General features: G+C 37.2%; 1 protein-coding gene and 1 pseudogene across 1 annotated transcript in view; one reads left to right on the top strand and one right to left on the bottom strand.

Moving 5' to 3' along the window:
* ASIP (agouti signaling protein) overlaps positions 1-24662 on the top strand; it is a 67880-nt gene that overhangs the window by 1633 nt on the left and 41585 nt on the right.
* LOC116868767 lies at positions 1160-20667 on the bottom strand (annotated as a pseudogene).

The following is a 24662-nucleotide window of genomic DNA, read 5'->3' as shown; positions in this document are numbered from 1 at the left end:
ATTTGAGACAAAACTGACTTCAGTTGTGTAGGGAAGATTTATTCCGATTTGGGGGAGGACACTGGAAAGAACCGTAAAGTTAGAGGCATCCAACTGAAATACCTGTGTAGCTGAGTTTGGGGGCCAAAGTAGTTGCTCCATCCCTTAAAGATCTGTGTGTTGTTCATAAAGCAGCTATCTTGAGGAAAAAGAAGAAAAATGGGGGCATGGCAGAGGGCAGAGAGTTCCATAAGCCCCGCTAATGGTCCCACAAGGCAGGATTCAGCCATAAATTGCCTCCTAGTTAGCCAACAGTTCTGTCTCCATCTGTTCCCCAAACCCTTGCTTACAGATTCTTTTTTTTTTTATATTCAAGTCTCTTTGAATCAGCTTGAAGTAAAAGTACTAAATTCAAAACATTCTATATCCTTTCATCTGTTGAGCGAAATAAGTCAATCAGAGAAAGACAATTATCATATGATCTCCCTGATATGAAGAATTTGAGAGGCAACATGGCAGACTTGGGGGGTAGGGAAGGAAAAAAATGAAACAAGATGGGATTAGGAAGGAGAAAAACCATGAGAGACTCTTAATCTCACAAAACAGAGGGTTGCTGGGGGTGGGGGGGTGGGTAGGGAGAGGGTGGTTGGGTTATGGACACTGGGGAGGGTATATGCTATGGTGAGTGCTGTGAAGTGTGTAAACCTGGCGATTCACAGACCTGTACCCCTGGGGCTAATAATACATTATATGTTAATAAAAAATAAAAAATTTAAAAAAACAAAAATTCATTCTGAATCACAATTTGAATCTTGTTTAAAGATGAAAGGATGAAAAGTAGGACTCGGTTTAGAAATAGTCCTTGTAGATGGGATCCCACGTGTTATGTGTTTTACTCTTCCTTTGATTTATTCTGCTTTTAAGTGCCACCAGGCCTCTCATTCCATAGTCAGTAATTGGGCTTTTAGAAGGGAGAAAAGTGGTTATTTAAAATTGTCTCCTTATGTTCTGTAGCCGCACCACCTGACATTTGCTTCCAGGGAAGTGTACACAGCAATAACTGACTGGATATCTGCTTTAGGTCTGTTCAACTGAAATAAATTAGGAAGCCATCCCCATCTTTGCCATCACTATAAATTAAGGACACAGAGAAAAACTCACTGAACCCTAATGAAGGCTTTCATAACTTAGAGCCTAGCCTCAGAGTGGTCGGGTGACCTGGCTCACAGGAGTAGCAGCTCACAAAGCCCAGGAGCTGAAATTAGGGGGCCAGTTGTTGGTACTGCATCTGCGCCTATCTGACTGGGAGGCTTTAATCTAGTCATTGACTTGCTTAGGGCTACCATCCTGTGCATCCAATGGGAAAATGAAGACTAGCTTCCCCTACTTACAAGGATGCTTGTGGGTAAGATGACAACCAAAAGTAACTGCCTTCGCTGGGGTAGAGAGAGCTGGGTTAGACGGAGAAAGTACATTGTGGTAGCTAATTGCTACCACATGTCATTGCTTAATTTTTAAAATCCTCATCTTCCTCTTCCCTGGGCTCCTGAATGGTCCGGAAATACTTTTCTTTTAAGTAAAGCTTTCATTGAAGATTTTTGTGTTTTTATTGAACAAAAAAGTCTCTACCATGTGAACATACCCAGGAAAGCAGAACCTAGATATAGAAATAGGACAAGGGGCACCTGGGTATCTCCATTGGTTGGGCATCTGACTCTTGCTTTTGCTCAGGTTGTGATCTCAGGGTCGTGAGACTGAGCTCCCATGTTTGGCTTGGTGCCCCTTGCTCAGCAGGGAGTTTGCTTCTCTCCTTCTGCCCTTCCCCCAACACACATGCATGTGCACACTCCCTCTCTCTCTTTCTCTAAGATAGATGGATGAATCTTAAAACAAACAAACAAACAAACAAACAGAAATAGGACATTATCAGCACCCAAAGCCCCCTTAAGTCCTTTAAGTACTTTTCTCTCCAAGGGTAACCACTGACTGACTTCTAACACCATATTTAAGTTTTGCTTGTTTGAGGGGCCTTATATATATATGTGTATGTACTTTTTTAATGTTATGACTTCTATTGTTTAATATTGGTTTGTAAAATTTGTTACTTTACATAGTCATATTTTGTTTATTCTCAATGTTGTATAGTATTTCATGAATTAATATGCCGTAGTGTGTTTATTCATTCCTTATTGGTGGATGGTTAGATTTCCAGTTGAAATCTGTTATGAACAGTGCTACTAGGAACATTCTTTTTTTTTTTAAGATTTTATTTATTTATTTGACAGACAGAGATCACAAGTAGGCAGAGAGGCAGGCAGAGAGAGGAAAGCGGGCTCCAGAGAGCCCAATGCGGGGCCGATCCCAGGACCCTGGGATCATGATCTGAGCTGAAGGCAGAGGCTTTAACCCACTGAGCCACCTAGGCGCTCTGCTACTAGGAACATTCTTGAGCAATTTTTTGATGAATGTATGAGTACATTTCTATTGAGTTATCTAGAAGTAAAATTGCTGAGTCACAGAACATATGTAAGTTCTGCCTTAATAGCCCCTGCTAGTCTTCCAAAGTCATTTTCAAAAGTCCAAAATCATTTTACACTCATACCCGTCATGTCTGAGACTTCTGTTTTATCTACATCCATATCAACATTTGGTATTGTCTGTCTTTTACATTTAGCCATTTTGGTGGGTATATTGTGGAATGTTTTTGTTATTAATTTTAATTTTCTTTATTTCTTTTAATTTTATTTTTTATAAACATATAATATATTTTTATCCCCAGGGGTACAGGTCTGTGAAACGCCAGGTTTACACACTTCACAGCACTCACCATAGCACATACCCTCCCCAATGTCCATAACCCCACCACCCCCAACCCCCCTCCCCCCGTCAACCCTCTTAATTTTAATTTTCTTGATGACTAACAAAGTTGAACATCTTTTATTTTTTATTTATTTATTTATTTATTTATTTATTTATTTTTTAAAGATTTTATTTATTCATTTGACAGACAGAGATCACAAGTAGGCAGAGAGAGAGAGGAGGAAACAGGCTTCCCGCGGAGCAGAGAGCCCGATGTGGGGCTCGATCCCAGGACACTGGGATCATGACCTGAGCCGAAGGCAGAGGCTTTAACCCACTGAGCCACCCAGGTGCCCCAGTTGAACATCTTTTAATACATTTATATTGGCCATTTGGATATCTTGTTTCATGAAATATCATTAATTCTTGAGCCTGTTTCTTCTGTTGGATTATCTGACATTTTTATTGATCTATAAGAGTTCTTTATTATAGATACTTCTTGTGTACATGTTGCAAATATCATTTCCCATAATGCCATCAAGTCATACTGGAGCTTGAGGCAAAAGGAAACATCAGAAATACTGATACTTATCTTTATTTAAAATTTTGATATTTTGCTCATCATGGGAATTTTTTACATTAATTACGATTTTTTAAAATATTGCATTAATATCTCACTTGTCTTGATTACTGAGTTTTGGGCACTGCCTTAAAAACTTATATCCAAGCCACCTTGATATACACTTCACTTGTACTCACCCTCATCCTGACTCTTATCCCATTCTGTGTCTTGTATTTTCACTTTTTTTTTTTTAAAGATTTTATTTATTTATTTGACAGACAGAGATCACAAGTAGGTGGAGAGGCAGGCAGAGAGAGAGGAGGAAGCAGGCTCCCCGATGAGCAGAGAGCCTGATGCGGGGCTAGATCCCAGAACCCTGGGATCATGACCTGAGCCGAAGGCAGAGGCTTTAACCCACTGAGCCACCCAGGCGCCCCTTCACTCTCTTTATAGTGTTATTTTTTGAAAAGGAGTTCCTGATTTTATTGAGGTCCAATTACTCAAGCTTTTCTTTTATAGTTAAGATCTTTTTTTTTTTTTTCCCCTGGGCTAGAAATTTGGCACCTTTATTTTTCTTTCTTTTTTTAAAAATTTATTTTCAGCATAACAGTATTCATTGTTTTTGTACCACACCCAGTGCTCCATGCAGTCTGTGCCCTCTCTAATACCCACCACCTGGTTCCCCCAACCTCCCACCGCCCCCACCTCTTCAAACCCTTCAGATTGTTTTTCAGAGTCCATAGTCTCTCATTGTTCACCTCCCCTTCCAATTTCCCCCAGCTGCCTTCTCCTAACTCCCCATGTTAAGATCTTTTTAAAAAATTCTATTTAAGACATTTTTTCTTACCTAAGTTCATGAAGATATTCTCTTATGACTTCTTCTAGAACAGTGCTGTCCAATAGAATATTCTGCAATGATGGAACTGTTCTGTAGGTATGCTGTCCAGTATGTTTCATGGCTAGCTACTAGCCACATGGGGCTCTTGGGCACTTGAAATGTGGCTAGTATGTTTGATACACTGAATTTTAAATTTTATTCACTTTATTTTATTTTTTTAACATCTTAATTTTATTTTTTTTTCATGTTCCAAGATTCATTGTTTATGAACAACAATTAATTAATCATGGCTAGTGGCAAAATAATCTGACAGTGCTATTCACCCAGAATTGATTTTGAGGTATGGCACAATGTGAAATTTCCTTTTCCTTTTTTTTTCTTAAAGATTTTATTTATTTATTTGACAGACGGAGATCACAAGTAGGCAGAGAAGCAGGCAGAGAGAGAGGAGGAAGCAGGCTCCCTGCTGAGCAGAAAGCCCAATGAGGGGCTCCATCCCAGGACTCTGGGACCATGACCTGAGCCGAAGGCAGGGGCTTTAACCCACTGAGTCACCCAGGCGCCCCTCCTTTTTTTTTCTTTATAGATATCCAATTGACCCAGCATCATGTACTGAAAAGACTGTTAATTCCTCACTTTTATAATTAATCATTTGTTTATATGTAAATCTGGTTCTGGAATGTCTGTTCTTTTCTACTAGTCTGTTAGTCTGTCTTTGTGCCAATTCCATACTGTTACAATTATTATACATAATAAAATAACTTCTTTTCTGGTGTTCCCCAAAATTGTATTGACTATTCTTAAACTTCTGCATTTCCACATAAATTTTAGAATAACTTTTCAAATTCCACCAGAAAAACAAAGCCCTCCTGGGATTTTTATTGGGATTGTATTTAATCTATACATCAACATGGGAATCTTTACAATATAAAAATTAACTATCCATGAATATGGTGTAGCCCTCCATGCACTGAAATCTTATTAAGATTTTTTTTTATAATGTTTTATAGTTTTATGTGTAGAGGTCTGGCATGTCATTCATTGGATTGATTCCTTATTATTTTATATTATAGTTATGTAAGTGCCATGTTTTAATGTTTTTTTTTTTATTTTAATTTTTTAATTTTAATTCCAGTATAGTTAACATACAGTGTTGTATTTGTTTCAGGTGTACATGTAGTGATTCAATAATTCTGTGTGTGATGCGGTGTCCATCATTAAGTATACTCTTTAATCCCCATCACATATTTCAACCATCCTTACCCACACCTCCCTCTGGCAACCATCACTTTGTTCATAGTTAAGAGTCTGTTTTTTGGTTTCTCTCTGTATTTCTCTTTTCTTCTTTGCTTATTTGTTTTATTTCATAAATTATACATACTAGTGAAATTACATGGTATTTGTCTTTCTCTCACTGACTTATTTTGCTTAGCATTATATTCTACCTCCATCCAGGTTGTTGCAAATGGCAAGATTTTATTATTTTTTATGGCTGAATTATATTCCATTGTATATATATACCACATCTTCTTTATCCATTCTTCTATTGATGGACAATTGGGCTGCTTCCATAATTGGGCTATTGTAAATAATGCTGCTATAAACATAAGGGTTCATGTATCCCACTGAATTAGTGTTCTTGTATTTCTTGGGTAAATACCCAGTAGTGTAGTTACTGGGTCATAGGATAGTTTTATTTTTAACTTTTTGAAGACCCTTTCTACTGTTTTCTAGAGCAACTACTGCAGTTTGTATTCCCACTAACAGTGCATGAGGGATCCTTTTCTCCACATCCTCTCCAACACATACTGTTTCTTGTGTTTTTTATTTTAGCCATTCTGACAGGTAGAGGTAATATCTCATAATAGGTTTTTTTTTTCCTATTGTAGTTTTGATTTGCATTTCCCTGATGATGAATGATGTTGAGCAACTTTTCATGTGTCTTTTGGCCATCGTATGTCTTCCTTGGAGAAATCTCTGTTCATGTCTTCTGCCTATTTTTTAACTGGATTATTTGTATTTTGGGTTTTGAGTTTTATAAGTTATATATTTTGGATACTAACCCTTTATCAGAAATGTCATTTGCAAATATCTTCTCCCATTCCATAGGCTGCCTTTTAGTTTTGTTGACTGTTTCCTTCACTGTGCAGGTTCATTTTCATTTTGATGTAATCCCAATACTTCATTCTTCCTTTTGTTTCCTTAGCCTCAGGAGACCTATTTAGAAAAATGTTGCTATGGTCAATGCCAAAGAAATTACTCCCTATGCTTTCTTCCAGGATTTTTATAGTTTCTGGTCTCACATTTAGGTCCATAAGCCTGTTTAATTTTGTGTGTGATTAAAAAAAAAAAGTGGTATAGTTTCAGGGTGCTGGGTGCCTCAATTGGTTAAGCGTTTGCTTTCGGCTCAGGTCATGATCTCAGGGTCCTGGGACTGAGTGCAACATCAGGCTCCCTGCTCAGCAGGGAATCTATTTCTCCTTCTCCCTCTGCCCTCCACCACAGTCGTGCTAGTATCTCTCTCTCTTTCTCATATAAATAAATAAGTAAATAAATAACATCTTTTTTTTTTTTTAAAGTGGTACAGTTTCATTTTTTGTAAGTAGCTGTCTAGTTTCCCCAATACCTACTTTGAAGACAGTCTTTTCCCCATTGCATATTCTTGCCTCCTTTGTCAAAGATTAATTGGCCACACAATCACAAGTTTATTTCTTGGTTCCCTATTTGGTTCCATTGATTTGTGTGTCTTTTTTTGTGCCAGTATCATATGGTTTTGATTACTACAGTTTTGTAGTATAACTTGAAATCTGAAATCATGATACTTCCAGTTTTGTTTTTCTTTTTCAAGAAAGTAGCTTTGGCTATTTGGGGTCTTTTGTGGTTTCTTAGAAATTTTAGGATTCTTTGTTCTAGTTCTGTGAAAAATGTTGTTGGTATTTTGACAGGGATCACATTAAGTCTGTAGTTTGATTTAGGTGGTATAGGCATTTTAACAATATTTGTTCTTCTACTCCATGAGCATGGAATGTCTTTCCATTTGTTTGTGTTGTCTTTAGTTTATTTCATCAATGTTTCTTAGTTTTCAGAGGACAGGTCTTTCACCTCCTGGGTTAAATTTATTCTTTTTGGGAGGGGGTTAAATTTATTCTTAGGTATTTTATTCTCTTTGATACAATTGTAAGCGGGATTGTTTTCTTCATTTCTCTTTCTGCTGCTTCATTATTAGTGTATAGAAATGCAATGGATTTCTGTATATTGATTTTTGTATCCTCAAATTTGTTGAATTCATTTATCAGTTCTAGTAGTTTCTGTTTTTTTTAGGGTTTTCTGTATAGTGCATCAAGTCATCTTAAAATAGTGAAAGTTTTTTTGGTCTTTTTTTATTAATTATTTTTATTGACATATAATGTATTATTTGCCCCAGGGATACAGGTGTGTGAATCATTAGGCTTACACACTTCACAGCACTCACCATATCACATACCCTCCCCAATGTCCATAACACAACCACCCTCTCCACACACACACCCCTGTCCCCCAGCAACTCTCAGTTTGTCTTGTGAGATTAGGAGTCTCTTACAGTTTGTCTCCCTCCTGATCCCATCTTGTTTCATTTTTTCCTACTCCCCAAACCTCCCACTCAGCCTCTCAAATTCCTCATATGAGGGAGATCATATGATAATTGTTTTTCTCTGATTGACTTATTTTACTCAGCATAATACCCTCTAGTTCCATCCATGTCATTGCAAATGGCAAGATTTCATTTCTTTTGATGACTGCATAGTATTCCATTGTATATATGCATATACCACATCTTTATCCATTCATCTGTTGATGGACATCTAGGTTCTTTCCATAGTTTGGCTATTGTGGACATTGCTGCTATAAACATTTGAGTGCACATGCCCCTTCGGATCACTACATTTGTATCTTTGGGGGTATATACTCAGTAGTGCAATTGCTAGGTCATAGGGTAGCTCTATTTTCAACTTTTTGAGGAACCTCCATGCTATTTTCCAAAGTTGCTGTACCAGCTTGCATTCCCACCAACAGTGTAGGAGAGTTTCCCTTTTTCTACATCCTCTCCAACAACTGTCATTTTGTGACTTGTTAATTTTAGCCATTGTGACTCGTGTGAGGTGATATCTCATTGTGGTTTGGATTTGTATTTCCACGATGCTGAGTGATGTTGTGTACTTTTTCATGTGTCCGTTGGCCATCTGGATGTCTTCTTTGTAGAAATGGATGTTCATGTCTTCTGCCCATTTCTTGATTGAATTATTTATTCTTTGGGTGTTGAGTTTGATAAGTTCTTTATAGATTGTAGATACTAGCTCTTTATCTGATATGTCATTTGTGAATATCTTCTCCCATTCCGTCAATTGTCTTTTGGTTTTGTTGACTGTTTCCTTTGCTGTGCAAAAACTTTTGATCTTGATGAAGTCCCAATAGTTCATTTTGCCCTTGCTTCTCTTGCCTTTGTTTCTAGGAAGATGTTGATGTGGCTGAAGTTGAAGAGGTTGCTGCCTATGTTCTTCTCAAGGATTTCGATGAGTTTTTGTCTCACATTGAGGTCTTTGATCCATTTTGAGTCTGTTTTTGTGTGCAGTGTAAGGAAATGGTCCAGTTTCATTCTTCTGTATGTGGCTGTTCAATTTTCCTGACACTACTTGTTGAAGAGACTGTCTTTTTTCCATTAGACATTCTTTCCTGCTTTGTCAAAGATTAGTTGACCACAGAGTTGAGGGTCTATTTCTTGGCTCTCTGTTTTGTTCCATTGATCTATGCATCTGTTTTTGTGACAGTACCATACTGTCTTGATGATTACAGCTTTGTAATAGAGCTTGAATTCAGGAATTGTGATGCCACCAACTTTGGCATTTCTTTTCAACATTCCTCTGGCTATTTGGGATCTTTCCTGGTTCCATACAAATTTTAGGATTATTTATTCCATTTGTTTGAAAAAAATGGATGGTATTTTGATAGGGATTGCATTAAACATGTAGATTGCTTTAAGTAGCATAGACATTTTCACAATATTTGTCCTTCCAGTCCATGAGCATGAAATTTTTTTTTCCATTTCTTTGTGTCTTTCTTAGTTTCTTCCATGAGTATTCTATAGTTTTCTGAGTACAGGTTCTTTGCCTCTTTGGTTAGATTTATTCCCAGGTATCTTATCTCTGGATTTGGGGTGGAAGGGAATGCAAACAGGGAGAAAGGGAATTTCTAATGTTCTGTTTCCTAACCTGTGTGATGAAGACAAAGTGCTGACTGTTCTTTTATTTTTTTTTAAGATTTTTATTTATTTATTTGACAGACAGAGATCACAAGTAGGCAGAGAGGCAGGCAGAGAGAGAGGAAGGGAAGCAGGCTCCTCGCTGAGCAGAGAGCCCCATGTGGGGCCCAATCCCAGGACCCTGAGATCATGACCTGAGTTGAAGGCAAAGGCTTTAACCCACTGAGCCACCCAGGTTCCCCAGTGCTAACTATTCTTTGAATAATTTGTATATATAATTTAATGTAATTTAATGTGATTAGCATGATATCTTATTTTTAAAAATTTTACCATGATATTTTGGAACTTAAACTTGTTAAGCACCTTCACACGCCTTCCCTTGCTTAACCATCTAATTAATACCCTTGAGATTTTCTCTTATAGTATTGTCTGTTTTTCTTTCACAAATCCTACAGTTTGTAATCATATACTTACTTGTTTATATGTTTTACTACCCATTTCTCCCACTAAGCTGCATGTTTCTTGAGAGCTGAAACCATGTTGGTTTTGTTTACCACTGTGCGATTCAAATAATTTCTTCTACATGAAGTTGTATATGGTTGAATTCTAGAGTTTTGAGAAATTTTTCATCCACAAAGATGAGTTTTGCCAAAGGTTGGAGGGGGAGGCTTTGCTAAAGCAGTTATACAAACACTGAAATAAGTAAGATAGCATATAAATAGATTAACACAGTACATGGTGTTTGTAAGTACTCAATACATATCAGTATGTGCTGGTATTGGTGTCAGTTCTGCATCTTTTTATTTAACTCTAATTGTCTAAATTAATTTCATTCAAATTTGTTCATCAGGGGCACGAATTATGTTGTAGTCAATCTTTCTTGCTACCCGGATATATAAATGAAGACTATTTTGCCAATCCATGAATAATGATTGTAACATAAACATAAACAGCTGAAAACCACGGAAGTCCAGTAGAGTTCAGTGTACCTGTAATTCTCCTAGTGGAAAGAAAGATCCATAGATTTGGGTTAGAGGTTGAGAGATGAAGTACTCATTTGCTGATTCTAATTCTCAAGCACAAGTGTCTTGGAATGATTTGTTTCACTATTTTAGAGACAGGGTAACATCTAAAGTCTTTTATCAAGACAAGTCCCCATTTAAAAAAAATAAGAAATTACACTAATACCAAATAAAGGGACAACTCTATAAAATGGATTAGGACCCAAGAGTTGGTGGGGAAATAAATTTAATGAGTTTCAGCCGTCACTTGTTGTAATGAGATAAAATGAATAATAAATAGCAGATAAATAATGTATGATATTATACATTATATTATATCATATATATACATATGTCATACATTATACCATTTGATATATATACCATTTTTGTTTTGATATATATACCATTTGATGTATATACCATTTTTTAAAAAATCATCTATTTATTGTGAGACACATGCTAATATCAGGGATGGTAACATGAAAGAATGGTCAATGGCAATTGCAAGAATTGTTGACTGAAATTTGAAGAAAAATTCTTTCAATTTCTTAGTGTGGATTGTGGCCAAAACATTTGAAAGCTACTGCCCTATAAAATGTATTTTCTGTTCCTTAGATTAAAGTTGAATGGAATATTGCAAAATTATACACATATCAGACTGTGAAATTACAGCATCTGTAAGAAACTCTTTGGTAAATTAAAACTAAAGTAACATTTCTAAAATTGACACAAAAATTACACATATATTATGAAATTATCAGTCAAATTATAAACTGAATCAATATAAAACATTTACTGACCATGAAATATGACAGTTAGCTAATAGCTAATAATACTTGGACCAGTGAAAACTTTAAACCACCAAGCATGAAGAATGGACAAACATGTGGATTTCTCAGAATCACAGACTCTTGGAAAAAATATATCAGCTTTTTCTGTAAAGTATATAATTCATTGCCAGTTATGTGTAATCAGTTTTTAAAAACTTCCAATTACTAAAATTTGAGAATAATAATAAAATAACCATATAAGCTTTCAATAACAATTACTTCAGTTGTTCTAGAAAACACTGCTATTTTTGGCTCTGCAGAGTCAAGTGCAGAAGTGAGCAGATTGATAAACATCATGAAAAGAGTTGTAGAGAGGAACTAGAGCCACTCAGATGCCATTTGGTTCTCACTTGTCACAAACCACTCCTTGTTTTTCTAGTTGTTGGAAAACATATTTTATTGGAACAGAAAATGTCAGTGTGATCTGGCAACCATGATCCTCTATGTAGGATGGAGTAATTATGTACAGTTTCTTGGTATCTGCTAATAGATTTTTCTCCTCAACGTCTTCATAGTTGCTTGCTTAAAGATCTCTAAACTAGCATGTAAGGAACAGACCAACAAAAGCGAGGGTTTGAAATTTGAAATCCATCGACCCCAGGGATTAACTGCTGTTTATAATCCACCTTAAATCGGGTGCTGATTTATGGCCAAACCATCCCACTAGCTCAGTTTTGATTGTATGGGCATGTTTTTCATGAATAAAGGCACCAGCAAGACTTCCTGCTCCTGAATTTAAATACTTGTAGGAGTACCAGCAAACAAAATCAACTCCCCAGTCAGGTAAGCGGAGTTCAACATTTCCAACCACATGTGCTAGATCAAAGCCAACAAAACAACGCTCTGCTTGTCCAGCTCTTGTGATGGCAGATACATTAAAGAGCTATTCAGTGTTAAAATGCAGCCCACTGAAGAGGATCACTGCAATTGAGTCTCCTTCCTTCTCAATTACTTCAAGGATATCCTCTATACTCAGTCTTTTCTTCCCTCCTTGGCTTTATCATCCACATACTTTTCTCAATATTAAGCCTATGAAATTGAAGCTGTGACTCAATAGCACAGTGATCTGAAGGGAAGGCTTTGGCTTTCAGAATTTTATACCATCTTGGTGTAGGCTTACACAAGGATAATAGCAGAAGATGTAAATGAACAGTCAAATCATTTATTAGGGCTATTTCTTTCTTATTGGCTCCTACAATGTCATTCATAAGGCCTAAAATAATCTCATCTCCTGTAATCCAAGGACATTTTTCTAGGCCGTGTCATGTGGTTTCTTTAAGGGTGGGTACTCAGCTTCCTATTGCCCTCCAGCTCTCCCAGAACCAGACACTGATTTTTAAAATTGCAGGTTTTAAGTTCTACTGATTGTAAGACCTTATGAAATTTGGCCCCTCACTTTCAAAACTGAATGTTATGGGGATTTGTCTTCCCTGTGTGGACACTCTTGTGTGATAGTCTGTTTCTCTCCCTTCTCCATGCCCAAGGCCCACTCTCCACACCCAGCTGATAGCAGAGGTGCATTTTGCTCCCTATTGTGTCTCTGTCCATCCTACCCTCTCAATGTGGTCTCTTCTTTACCTTTTGTTGTGGAGTTTTTCTGCCAGTCTTCGGGTTGTTTTCTGGGTTATTTATGTTGATGTGAGTGTTACTTAGTTGTATCCATGGCTCAAGGTGAGCTTAGGGTCTTCTTACTCTCCATCTTCCCAGCTTCCTGTACTAAGTTTAGGAATCTGGAAGTATAAGTCCTTCAGCTCTGTTCTTCTTTTTCAAGATTATGTGGGCTGTTTATATTCCATGTAAATTTTAGGATGATGTTTTTCTATTTCTGCCAAAATATCATTGGGTTTTTCGTAAGGTTTACAATGAATCTATAGATCAATATTGACAATAATATTGATGTCTTAACAATATTAAGTCTTCCAATCAGTGAACATGAGATAGGTTTCCATTTATTTATGTCTTTCATTATTTATTAATTTCTTTCAAGAGTGTTTTATAGTTTTCATTTTTAAATTTAAATTTAATTAATTAACATATAGTGTATTATTAGTTTCAGGGGTAGAGTTCAGTGATTCATCAGTTGTATATAACACCCAGTTCTCATTACATCACATGCCCTCCTTAAAGCCCATTACCTATTACCCTATCCCGACCCCTCCCCTCCAGCAACCCTAGTTTGTTTCCTATGACTAAGAGTCTCTTATGGTTTTTCTCCCTCTCTGATTACCTCTTGTTTTATTTTTCCCTCCCTTCCTCTCTGCTCCTCTGTTTTGTTTCTGAAACTCCACGTAACAGTGAGATCATATAATTATCTTTCTCTGATTYCCCTATTTCCCTTAGCATAATACCCTCTAGTTCTATCCACATGGTTGCAAAGGGCAAGACTTAGGTTTTTTTGATGACTGAATAGTGTGTGTGTGTGTGTGTGTGTGTGTGTGTGTGTGTAATCTCACATCCTCTTTGGCCATGTGGATATCTGGGCTCTTTCCATACTTTAGCTATTGTGAACATTGCTGCTATAAACATTGGGGTGCAGGTACCCCTTTGGATCACTACATTTGTATCTTTGGGGTACATACCTAGTAGTGCAATTGCTAGTCATAAGGTAGCTCTATTTTTAACTTTTTTGAGGAAACTCCTTACTGTTTTCCAGAGGGGCTGTCCCAGCTTGCATTCCCAACAGTGTACAAGGGTTCTCCTTTCTCCACATCCTTGCCAACATTTGGTGTTTCCTCAATTAATTTTAGCCATTCTGACTGGTATGAGGTAGTATCTCATTGTGGTTTTATGATTTGTATTTCCTTGATGCCAAGTGATGTTGAGCATTTTTTCATGTCTGTTGACCTTTTGTATGTCTTCTTTGGAGAAATGTCTGTTCATATCATCTTCTATTATTTGTTCTTTGGGTGTTGAGTTTGATAAGTTCTTATAGATTGTGGATAGTAGCCCTTTATCTGATAAAACATTTGCAAAAATCTTCTCCCATTCTGTACGTTGTCTCTTGGTTTTGTTAACTGTTTCCTTTGCTGAGCAAAAGCTTTTTATCTTGATGAAGTCCCAATAGCTTATTTTTGCCTTTGTTTCCCTTACCTTTGGAGACACATCTAATTAGAAATTTCTGTGGCCAAGAACACAGTTTGTGTTCTCCTCTAGGATTTTGATGGATTTCTATCCCACATTTAGGTCTTTCATCCATTTTGAATTTATTTGTATATGGTTTAAGAAAGTGGTCCACTTTCGTTTTTCTTCATGTGGCTGTCTGATTTTCCCAATACTATATGTGATGAGCCTGGTTTTTTCCCATTGGATATTCTTTCCTGATTTGTGATAGGTTAGTTGACCATAGAGTTGATGGTCCATTTCTGGGTTCTCTATTCTGTTCCACTGATCTTTGTGTTTATTTTTGTGCCAGAACAATACTGCCTTGATAATTACAGCTTTGTAATATAGCTTGAAGTCCGGACTTGTGATACCACCAGCTTTGGTTTTCCTTTTCAACTTTCCTTTGGCTATTTGGGGTCTTTTCAGGTTCTGTACAAATTTAAGGATTATTTGTTCTAGCTCTGTGGAAAATGTTGATGGTATTTGATAGGGATTGCATTGAATGTATAGATTGCTCTAAGTAGCATAGACATTTTAATAATATCTGTTCTTTCAATCCATAAGCATGGAATGTTTTCCATTTCTTTGTGTCTTCAGTTTCTTTCATGAGGGTTTTATAGTTTTCAGAGTGTAGTTTTCATTTTATAAGTCTTTCACATCCTTGGTTAAGTTAACTCCTAAGTATTTTATTTTAATTTTTTGGGAAGGGAATTATTTTTGTTCATTGTTAGTGTTTAGAAATGCAACTGATTTTTGTGTGTTTATTTTGTATCTTGCTACTTTGCTGAATTCATGTATTGGTTTTAACAGTGCTGTGTGGAATCTTTAGGGTGTTATAAGATAATATCTGCAAACAAAGATAATTTTACTTCTTCCTTTCCAGTTTGGATGCTTCTTATTTATTTTTCTTGCCTAATTGCTCTGGCTAGAGCTTCCAGTAATATTTTAAAATAGAAGTGTTCCTGATCTTAGAGGAATAGTTTTCAGTGTTTTATCAGTAAGTATGATGTTTACTGTGGATTTTTCATATATGGCTTTTATTGTAGCCATATATGAAATTATATTGAAATGTATGGAATTGTATATGCAACTGTTTTATATATGAAGTTGTATTGCAGTCTCCTTCTAGTCCCAGTTTTTTAGTGTTTTATTTTTAATCATAAAAGAGTATTGAATTTTACCACATGGTTTTTCTGTATCATTTCAGGTGATCATGTGGGGTTTTTTCCCATCACTATGTTAATATGCTGTTTAATATTGATTGATTTGGGGGGTGCCTGGGTGGCTTAGTGGGTTAAAGCCTCTGCCTTCAGCTCAGGTCATGATCCCAGGGTCCTGGGATCGAGCCCTGCATCTGGCTTTCTGCTCAGTGGGGAGCCTGCTTCTTCCTCTCTCTCCCTCTCTCTCTCTCTCTCTCTCTGCCTGCCTCTCTGCCTACTTGTGATCTCTATCTGTCAAATAAATAAATAAAATCTTTTTTAAAATATTGGTTGATTTTTGCATATTGAACCATCTTTGAATTCCAGGGATAAATCCCACTTAGTCATGGCATATAATCTTTTAATATGCTGCTGAATTTGATTTGCTAGTATTATGTTGAGGATTTTTGTATCAGTGTTTATAAGGGATATTGTTCTGTAGTTTCCTTTTGTCTTTGCCTGGCTTTGATGTCAGGGAAATGCTGGTCTCACAGGAAATGTTAGGAAGTGTTCTTTTCACTTTAATTTTTTGGGAAAGTTTGAGAAGGATTGGTAGTCTTAAATGTTTGGTAGATTTTGCTGGTGAAGCCATCCAGTTCAGAGGTTTTTGTTTGTTTGTTCGTTTTGGTTTTTTATTCTGTTATGTTAGTTACCATACAATATATCATTAGTTTTTGATGTAATGTTCCAAGATTCATTGTTTATGTATAATGCCCAGTGCTCCATGCAATATGTGCCCTCCTTAATACCCACCACCAGGCTCACCCATCCCCCCAACCCCTCCCCTCTAAAATCATCAGTTTGATCCTTGGAGTCCACAGTCTCTCATGGTTCATCTCCCCCTCCAATCTCCCCACTCTTCACTTTGCCTTTCCTTCTCCTAATGTCCTCCATGTTATTCCTTATGTTCCACAAGTAAGTGAAACCACATGATAATTGACTTTCTCTGTTTGACTTATTTCACTCAACATAATCTCCTGTCCCACCCACGCTGATCCAAAAGTTGAGTAGTCATCATTTCTGACAGCTGAGTAATATTCCATTGTATATATGGACCACATCTTTATCCATTTGTTTGTTGAAGGGCATCTTAGCTCTCTCCACAGTTTGGCTATTGTGGACATTGCTGCTATGAACCTCAAATCTATGGCCAAATAATCTTCAACAAAGCAGGAAAAAATATCCAGTGGAAAAAAGATAGTATCTTCAATAAATGGTGTTAGGAAAATTGGACAGCGGTTTACAGAGGTTTTTTTGTTTTGTTTTTTGGGTTTTTTTTGCTGGAAGATTTTTTATTACTATTCAATCTCCTTATTAGTTATAGATCTATTCAGATTTAGTATTTTTTGTGATTTAGTCTTGAAAGGTTTTGTGTTTATAGGAATTTTTCCATTTTATCTAGGTTATCCAACTTGTTGGCATACAATTGTTCATAGTACTCTCTTAAATCTTCTTTATTTCTATAAAATTGGTGGTAATGTTCCCACTTTCTTTACGATTTTAGTAACTTAAACCTTCTCTTTTTTTTCTTACTCCCTCTAGCTAAAGGTATGTCAATGTTGCTGATCTTTTGGAAAAACTACATTTGGCTTCACTAATTGTCTCTACTGTTTTTTCTATTTATCTCTGCTCTAACCCTTATTCTTTTTTAAAAATTTTTAAATTTTTTATAAACATATAATGTATTATTAGCCCCAGGGGTACAGGTCTGTGAATTGCCAGGTTTACACACTTCACAGCATTCACCATAGCACATACCCTCCCCAATGTCCATAACCCCACCACCCTCTCCCGACCCCCCTCCCCTCGGTCACCCTCAGTTTGTTTTGTGACAGTAAGAGTCTCTTATGGTTTGTCTCCCTCTCGATCCCATCTTGTTTCATTCATTCTTTTCCTACCCCCCAAACCCCCCATGTTGCATCTCCACTTCCTCATATCTGGGAGATCATATGATAGTTGTCTTTCTCTGATTGACTTATTTCGCTAAGCATAATACCCTCTAGTTCCATCCATGTCATTGCAAATGGCAAGATTTCATTTCTTTTGATGGCTGCATAGTATTCCATTGTATATATATACCACATCTTCTTTATCCATTCATCTGTTGATGGACATCTAGGTTCTTTCCATAGTTTGGCTATTGTGGACATTGCTGCTATAAACATTTGGGTGCATGTGCCCCTGCATCTAATCCTTATTCTTTCCTTATACTAAATTTGTGTTTAGTTTGTTGTTCTTTTTCTAGTTCTTTACATTGTAAAGTTAAGTTGTATTTTAGTTCTTTTTTGTTTTTGTTTTTATTGTGTTATGTTAGTCACCATAAAATACATCATTAATTTTTGTTGAAGTGTTCCAAGATTCATTGTTTATGTACAACACCCAGTGCCCTATTTATAGCTATTAATTTCCCATTAGCACTGCTTTCATTGCATCCCATCAGTTTTTGTATGTTGTGTTTTTGTTTTCACTCATTTCTAAGTATTTCCCTTGTGATTTCTTCTTTGATCCATTGGTTGTTTAAATGCTGCTTAATTTCCACAGATTTGTAATTTTCTAGTTTTACTTCTCTTTTTGATTTCTAACTTCATCCCACTGTGTTCAGAGAAGATACTTTGTATGGTAGCTACCTTTTTTAATTTCCTGAGACTTAATTTGTGACCTAACATTTGGTCTATCCTGGTAAATGTCCTTTTCAGCTCCAGAATTTTTGACTTTTTCATAGGTTTTCCCATTCTTTGTGGACATATCCATTTTGTTCACTTTGTTTTCCTGACTTTCTCTGCATCTTCCTTTAGTTCTTCAAGCATCTTTAAGATGGTTGTTTTAAAGTTGGCTAATATATCTGACATCACATCTTTTTCAGGGACAGTTTCTGTTGATTTTTTTTCCTTTGAATAGCCATATTTTCCTATTTCTTTATATGCTTTGTTATTTTTTTTTTGAAACTGGACATTTGAATCTAATAATGTGCTATCTCTTGAATTCTCTGCCTTTTCCAAGGTTTGTTGTTTTTGTTATTTTTCATTTTGTTTTGTTGATTGTGGTAAGCTGTTTCTTTGCCCAGGTTCAACCTGAGGCATAAACTTAAGAACTTCTTAGTTTTTTCCTAAGCCTTTTTATGGTCACTTTTTAATTTCCCTTATATATGTGGTTGTTTTTGAGTGTCCTAGTATAGCTTCCATAATGTCTGACTTCCAAAAAGAGGAAAGGAGAGAATTGAAATGGAGAATGGGTGCTGGCCCTTTAAATCTACCGAAAGTCACTGTGGCTATAGAGCAAGGGGCTTGCAGCAATGTGGATGAGTGCAACAACATTGACCACCCACTTTTTCATCTGTACCTCTATGATCAGAAGCAGGAATCAGCAATCAGGGCACAGATCCTAATATTTGGAAGACAGGGTTCTTTTTTGCCCACACTAGTTCAGCAAGCTCCTCCAGGAACATGTGCACAGCTGTCTGCCGCGGGTTAGTCAAAATTAAGCACAACTTGCTGTGCAAGCTTTTCCCTGGAAGTCATAAGCCTTCAATAGAGTTTGGAATTCCTAGAGAATTACATGAGACAGATTTTGTCAGTTCAGTTGTCTCGGTGGAGAGGCAGATTCCCTGTGCTGCTTACTTGATCGTCTTCCTGAAATTCTCAGTAGGAGTTCTTCATATTCTGTGACTACAAATCTTTTGCCATGTATATGTATTGGAATATTTTTTCTTAGTTGGTTGCCTGCTTATTCACTTTCAAAATTAAGTCTTTTGATGAGCAAAAATTTATTTTCTTAAAGTCCAATATTTTACTTTTTACTTTTATGGTTAGTACATTTTACATTATTCCTAAGAAAGCTTTGCCTATTCTGTAGTTGCAAGGATATTCTTTTAGAAGCTTCATGGTTCTAGCTTTTACATTAGGTTTGTGATCCATCTTGAATTATTTTTGTGGATGGAGTGCAGTAGGGATTCTTTCCATTGAGATATCCTGTCATTTTAGCACAATTTGTTAAATAGACTTAACTTTCCCAATTGAATTGATTTGGTGTCTTGGTTGATAATCAATTGACTATATATGACTGGATCTATTTCTAGACTTGACTCTTATTAATCTATTTTTTTGTTGTTGTTGAAGTTTTTTTTAAGGACACCTGGGTGGGTCAGTCCGTTAAGCGTCTGCCTTCGGCTCAGGTCATGATCCAGGGTCCTGGAATTGAACCCCACATCAGGCTCTCTCCTCAGAGAGGAGTCTTCTTCTCCCTCTTCCCTCTCCGCCGCCCGCACCCTGTCACCTGGCGTGCTCTGTCTCTCGCTTTCTCTCAGATAAACAAAACCTTAAAAAAATAAAGATTTTATTTATTTATGACAGAGAGAGATAGTGAGAGAGGGAAAACAAGCATGGGGGAACTGGAGAGGGAGAAGCAGGCTTCCTGCTGGGCAGGGAGCCCTATATGGGGCTCAAACTTAGGACACTGGGATCATGAACTGAGCCAAAGTTAGATGCTTAATGACTGAGCCACCCAGACTATTAATCCATTTCTATTTACTTCTTTTGTAAGCCTGCTGTAGTTTTCTGATAAATTCTGAACTCAGGAGTATAAGAACTCTAACTTTGTTCTTCCTTTCAGTCAATATCATTCTGATAATTCTAAGTCCTAGGTCCTTTGTATTTCCATCTAAATGTTAGAATCAAATTGTCAATGTCTTTGATAAAGCTTGCTGAACTCCAGAGATGATTAGAAATTCTATGTGATGTTATATCCCTCTAGAGAGGATTTATTTTATTTCTGTCAAACAGATGGATCAGAGCCTGAATACCTTCATCAAGTAAATGTCTGAAAAATTCAAAGCTGAGCTTCATAAGTGAATCCTCATAAGGACTAGTCTACTTTCAGTTCATCTTTATCCCTAGGGTAAATCCTTCATGATCCCAATTGAAACCTGGGGTGTTTACCAGGGCCCCTCTTCCTATTCATGCTCTTTACAATATTTTTCTCTTGCCATTCCTGGTAGGGAAATTGCCAAAAGCTCTTTTCACCTTTTCAGTGCTGTTTTTGTTTTTGGATCAGCAGTTATCTTCAGGGTAAGTTTTCCCCAAACACCAACTCACCTTTTTTAACTTCTCTTTTCTTCCACATCTTGGACCAGCAGATTATCATTGCTTTGTTAGCTTTTCTATGACTTCATTTGGTGTTTAAAAAATAATTTGTTCAACTTTCCTAATTGTTCTCAGCAATATTGTGTGTAGCAGCCTAACTAGTCAGGCTTTGCTAGAAGTAGAACTCTCTGATATTACATTTAAAATATATAAAAGTTAATTAAAATCGACTTTGTCTTGGGAAATATTTTCAGGCTTTCCTAATGACTCTGGAGATAATTGACAATTACCTAGGGGGTGAAAATTGCTAGCATAGAGGTTTGGCTTCAGCATTATTAGAGGGGGAAATCTACCACAGGCCCTTAGACCAGAATGAGAGATGCCACAGATTTGATGTTTGGAGCTACTCACCAAGACTACTTGGTGTGCCTTATAAGTTTTCCATTCACCTACTCTGCCTAGAAAATGGGAAGGTGGAGATAATATCCCTTTTTTCATTACCTTCGTTAAGTCCCACTGATGCAAATTGGCATCACCTATTCATCATTTTTCTGTTGTGAGCTATAGCAGCATCTGGGTTTTTAGTTTGATAATGGTGGGGGTTTTAGTTTGATAATGGTTTGATAATTCGCTTTTACATGTTGACAGTGGAATCTGCTCACTGCAGCTTAATCTAGTAGCTTCTCACTATATTTTCATTTAATAGGGAAAACCAGGTAGATGGCAGTAAAAGCAGCAAGAGGAGAGGAGAATGTGCCCTATTTAGTGATTTTAATTAAAGCCTCTGAGGTTTCTCAAATCAAATGCAAGGATAACTGGAAGCCTTTGGCTCTTACACACAGATGTACACACACAGCCATATAGATGTCCATATATACACTCCCAAGTAATACATATTATACACTCAAATGTATATAGGTATAGACTAATAGCTCTTGTGGGACAGGTAATGTGAAAATAGGAAACCTAACCATAGGCCACACAAGACAACATCTTGTAACACAGGAGATATTGTGTGACCCAAGTGACCCTCTTGAGGAAGGACGGGATCAAGAAGCAATAGCTAACATTGGTTGAAGACTATGGTATGTGCCAGGTATGGTGCTAAGATACTTTATATATATTATCACATTCAGTGCTCATAATGATCCTAGAATATATACCGTTATTTCCATTTTTATTTATTTTTTAAAGATTTTATTTATTTGAGAAAGAGAGAACATGAGCAGGGGACAGAGACAGAGGGAGAAACAGACTCCCCAAGCAAGAGCCCAAAGCAGGGCTTGATCCTATGACCCTGAGATCATGACCTAAGCCAAAGGCAGACACTTAACCCACTGAGCCTCCCAGGTAACTCCTGTCATTTCCATTTTTAATTTAGAGCCCTAAAAGGCCCTGCAATAGGTCAAATAACTAGTGCATTTGCAGCGCCATGAGTCTAATAAGCTTTGGAGCCAGGCAAATCTAATTCTGCCTGGCTCTAAAGCCTATTCTCTGAAAGTATGAAAATGAGGCAGAAGTTCTTTTTGACAATTAGACTATGCATGAATTTCTAAACAGAAGTATAACTAATGAAATTGTTTCTTGTTTTTCTTTCACAGTGGCCATCAGTATTAACCTAAGTTAATAAGAGTCTGTTGAGATTTACTAAATGCTCAGTAACTAAGGTTTAATGGGCAAGGGTAAGGTTATGAGTGGATGGCGAGCACAGAAATGTTAACATTAACAAGCTTTTTCTTAACACCTAAACACTGAGCTTGTTATTCATAATACAAAAGCAAGAAGTGTAAAAACTGGTTCCCCATCCTTCAAAGCTTACAGCCTAGTTACTTCAGAGACCATTTCTGTAGCATCTTCATCTACAGAGTCTATAGAGATAATACAAAGACAAGTAAGCCTGGACCTTGTCTCATGAAATTCATAGTCTAAGGGTGAGTCATACTCACAAAGAAGCACTTTCAATATAAGATATTGAGTTACAAGTAAACACCAGGGTCTTATGGGAGCATGGAGAAGGGGGCATTTAGCTCAATATGGGCCATCAGGGAATCAGGAAGAAATGAATCCTGAACTAACATGGGGGAAGCAGAATGAATGTATCTGAAACACTTAGCAAGGAACACTGACAGTATATGTGTTCTGAACAGAATGATACTGATTATATGGTACTATAGAAAGCCAACAAATATTCCTCCTGAATAGCTTCAAAGTGGGAATTATCAGACTACTAGCATTTCCTTCACTTCCCTTGACTTTAGCAACTCCTAAAGCCAATTATCTGTTGTGGGGAACTTTTCTTCCCTCCTCTCCTCCCTTTAACCCTCTCTTCCTCCCTCCCTTCCTTTTATTTTCTTTGGTGTGTGTGTGTGTGTGTGTGTGTGTATGTGTGTGTGTGTGTGTGTGTGTGTGTTTTCTACATAATAAATATGGAGGCCATAAGAACTAGAGAAATTTGGAAAATCTGTAAGCAGAATATGGCATTTGAATGACTTGTGGGATTAAATATAAAAAGAGAGGACATCAAAATGGAAACAAATGCCAACTGCTGAGTCAGTTGGCCCACATTTATTGGACTCCTATTCTAACTCCTTATACCATACTTTGGGAACATTGAGATAAATCTGTCCCATGGGTTGAAATGAGCAGGCCATGTGTGGGCAGTAAATGGAAAGCATGTGTGCAATAGTGGGAAATAAAGCAAAATGGGATGCATTGTAAAGGGCCTGGAAAATAAACAGAGGAGTTTAAACTAGCTATGGTTAATACCAAGAGTCCTTTTAGCATTTTGAGCAGGTGGGCAAGATTTGAGAGAAGGAGCACTGATGTCATACAGACGAACAAAAGGCTGTGTGTGAGTCTCATTATGGTGATAAGGGTCCCTCGGGTATGGCAGCAGGAATAAAAAGAAAAGAGTAGGAGACATTTTAAAGAAAAAATGGACAGAGTTTGTGGGTATAATGTTTACCTTTCGGATATCTGTTTTTACCTTAGAAATGCCCAGTTACAGCCTATGAAACAAAAAAGAAGTGGGGTTGGGAATGGTGGCTACAGAGAGGGAGGGAAATGAAAAACGGGCTGCAGACAGGTTGAGGCTGTAAGTGTTGTGATCTGCAGCCTTTAAGGAGCCCAGAGTCTTTCTGTGAGGTTTAGGGCTCAGGACCTGTGAAGTAACTTTTCACAAAACTGGTAAGAACCCTGAGAACCATTTTTTAGAGGGCAGTATTTCTCAGGTTGAGCAAATCTGAAACTAGACACGGAGTAGAGGGCATTTGAGAATGTTTAGCCTGCAGAGAAACTTGTGAAAAACATGTTTTAAGGATCTAGGTCCTGAGATCCTGACTTGTAGATGTAAAGTGGGACTCAGGGATCTTTAATAAGTTCTTAAGGTGATGCTAATGCAAAAGATGCTCAGGAGAAACATAGGAGAAACATTAGGGAAAGATACACACTGCCTCCTTGGGAAGATTGGGCTGGTGTTTGCCTATATGCCTTCTCAAGATCCGTGTGACTTCGCCACATCCAGCGTCAGGACTGTTCCTCCTCATTGCAGCCATTATGCTCCACTCGCCGTGAAATAGAACGAGGTATTCATGTTCCAGGAGACTGACTAATAGACAGTCCTTTTGAGTGGCTCTAAAGGTTCATAGACCTCAAAAGGGTTTTTTTGTTTTTTAAGATTTTATTTATTTATTTGACAGACGGAGATCACAAGTAGGCAGAGAGGCAGGCAGAGAGAGAGAGGAGGAAGCAAGCTCCCTGCTGAGCAGAGAGCCCGATGCGGGGCTCGATCCCAGGACTCTGGGATCATGACCCGAGCTGAAGGCAGAGGCTTTAACCCACTGAGCCACCCAGGCGCCCCTCTCAAAGGGTTTTTAAGAATGATCATCTTAACATAGTAATGACTCAGAAACATGTGTTAATTTTCTTCAGTGACTCTGTCGAGACTGGAGTAAAAAAGGAAGGGCCTTTCCAGATTCACGGGTCTAACAGAATATATTTGCTTGGGAAAATCAAGACAAGCAAAAAGGACTCCTG

The sequence above is a fragment of the Lontra canadensis genome, unplaced genomic scaffold (assembly GCF_010015895.1).
Source record: "Lontra canadensis isolate GAN:19392208 unplaced genomic scaffold, GSC_riverotter_1.0 scaffold16, whole genome shotgun sequence".
Taxonomy (NCBI): Eukaryota; Metazoa; Chordata; class Mammalia; order Carnivora; family Mustelidae; genus Lontra; species Lontra canadensis.
The sequence above is the reverse complement of the archived record's forward strand: the minus strand, read 5'-3'. Positions and strand labels throughout refer to the sequence as shown.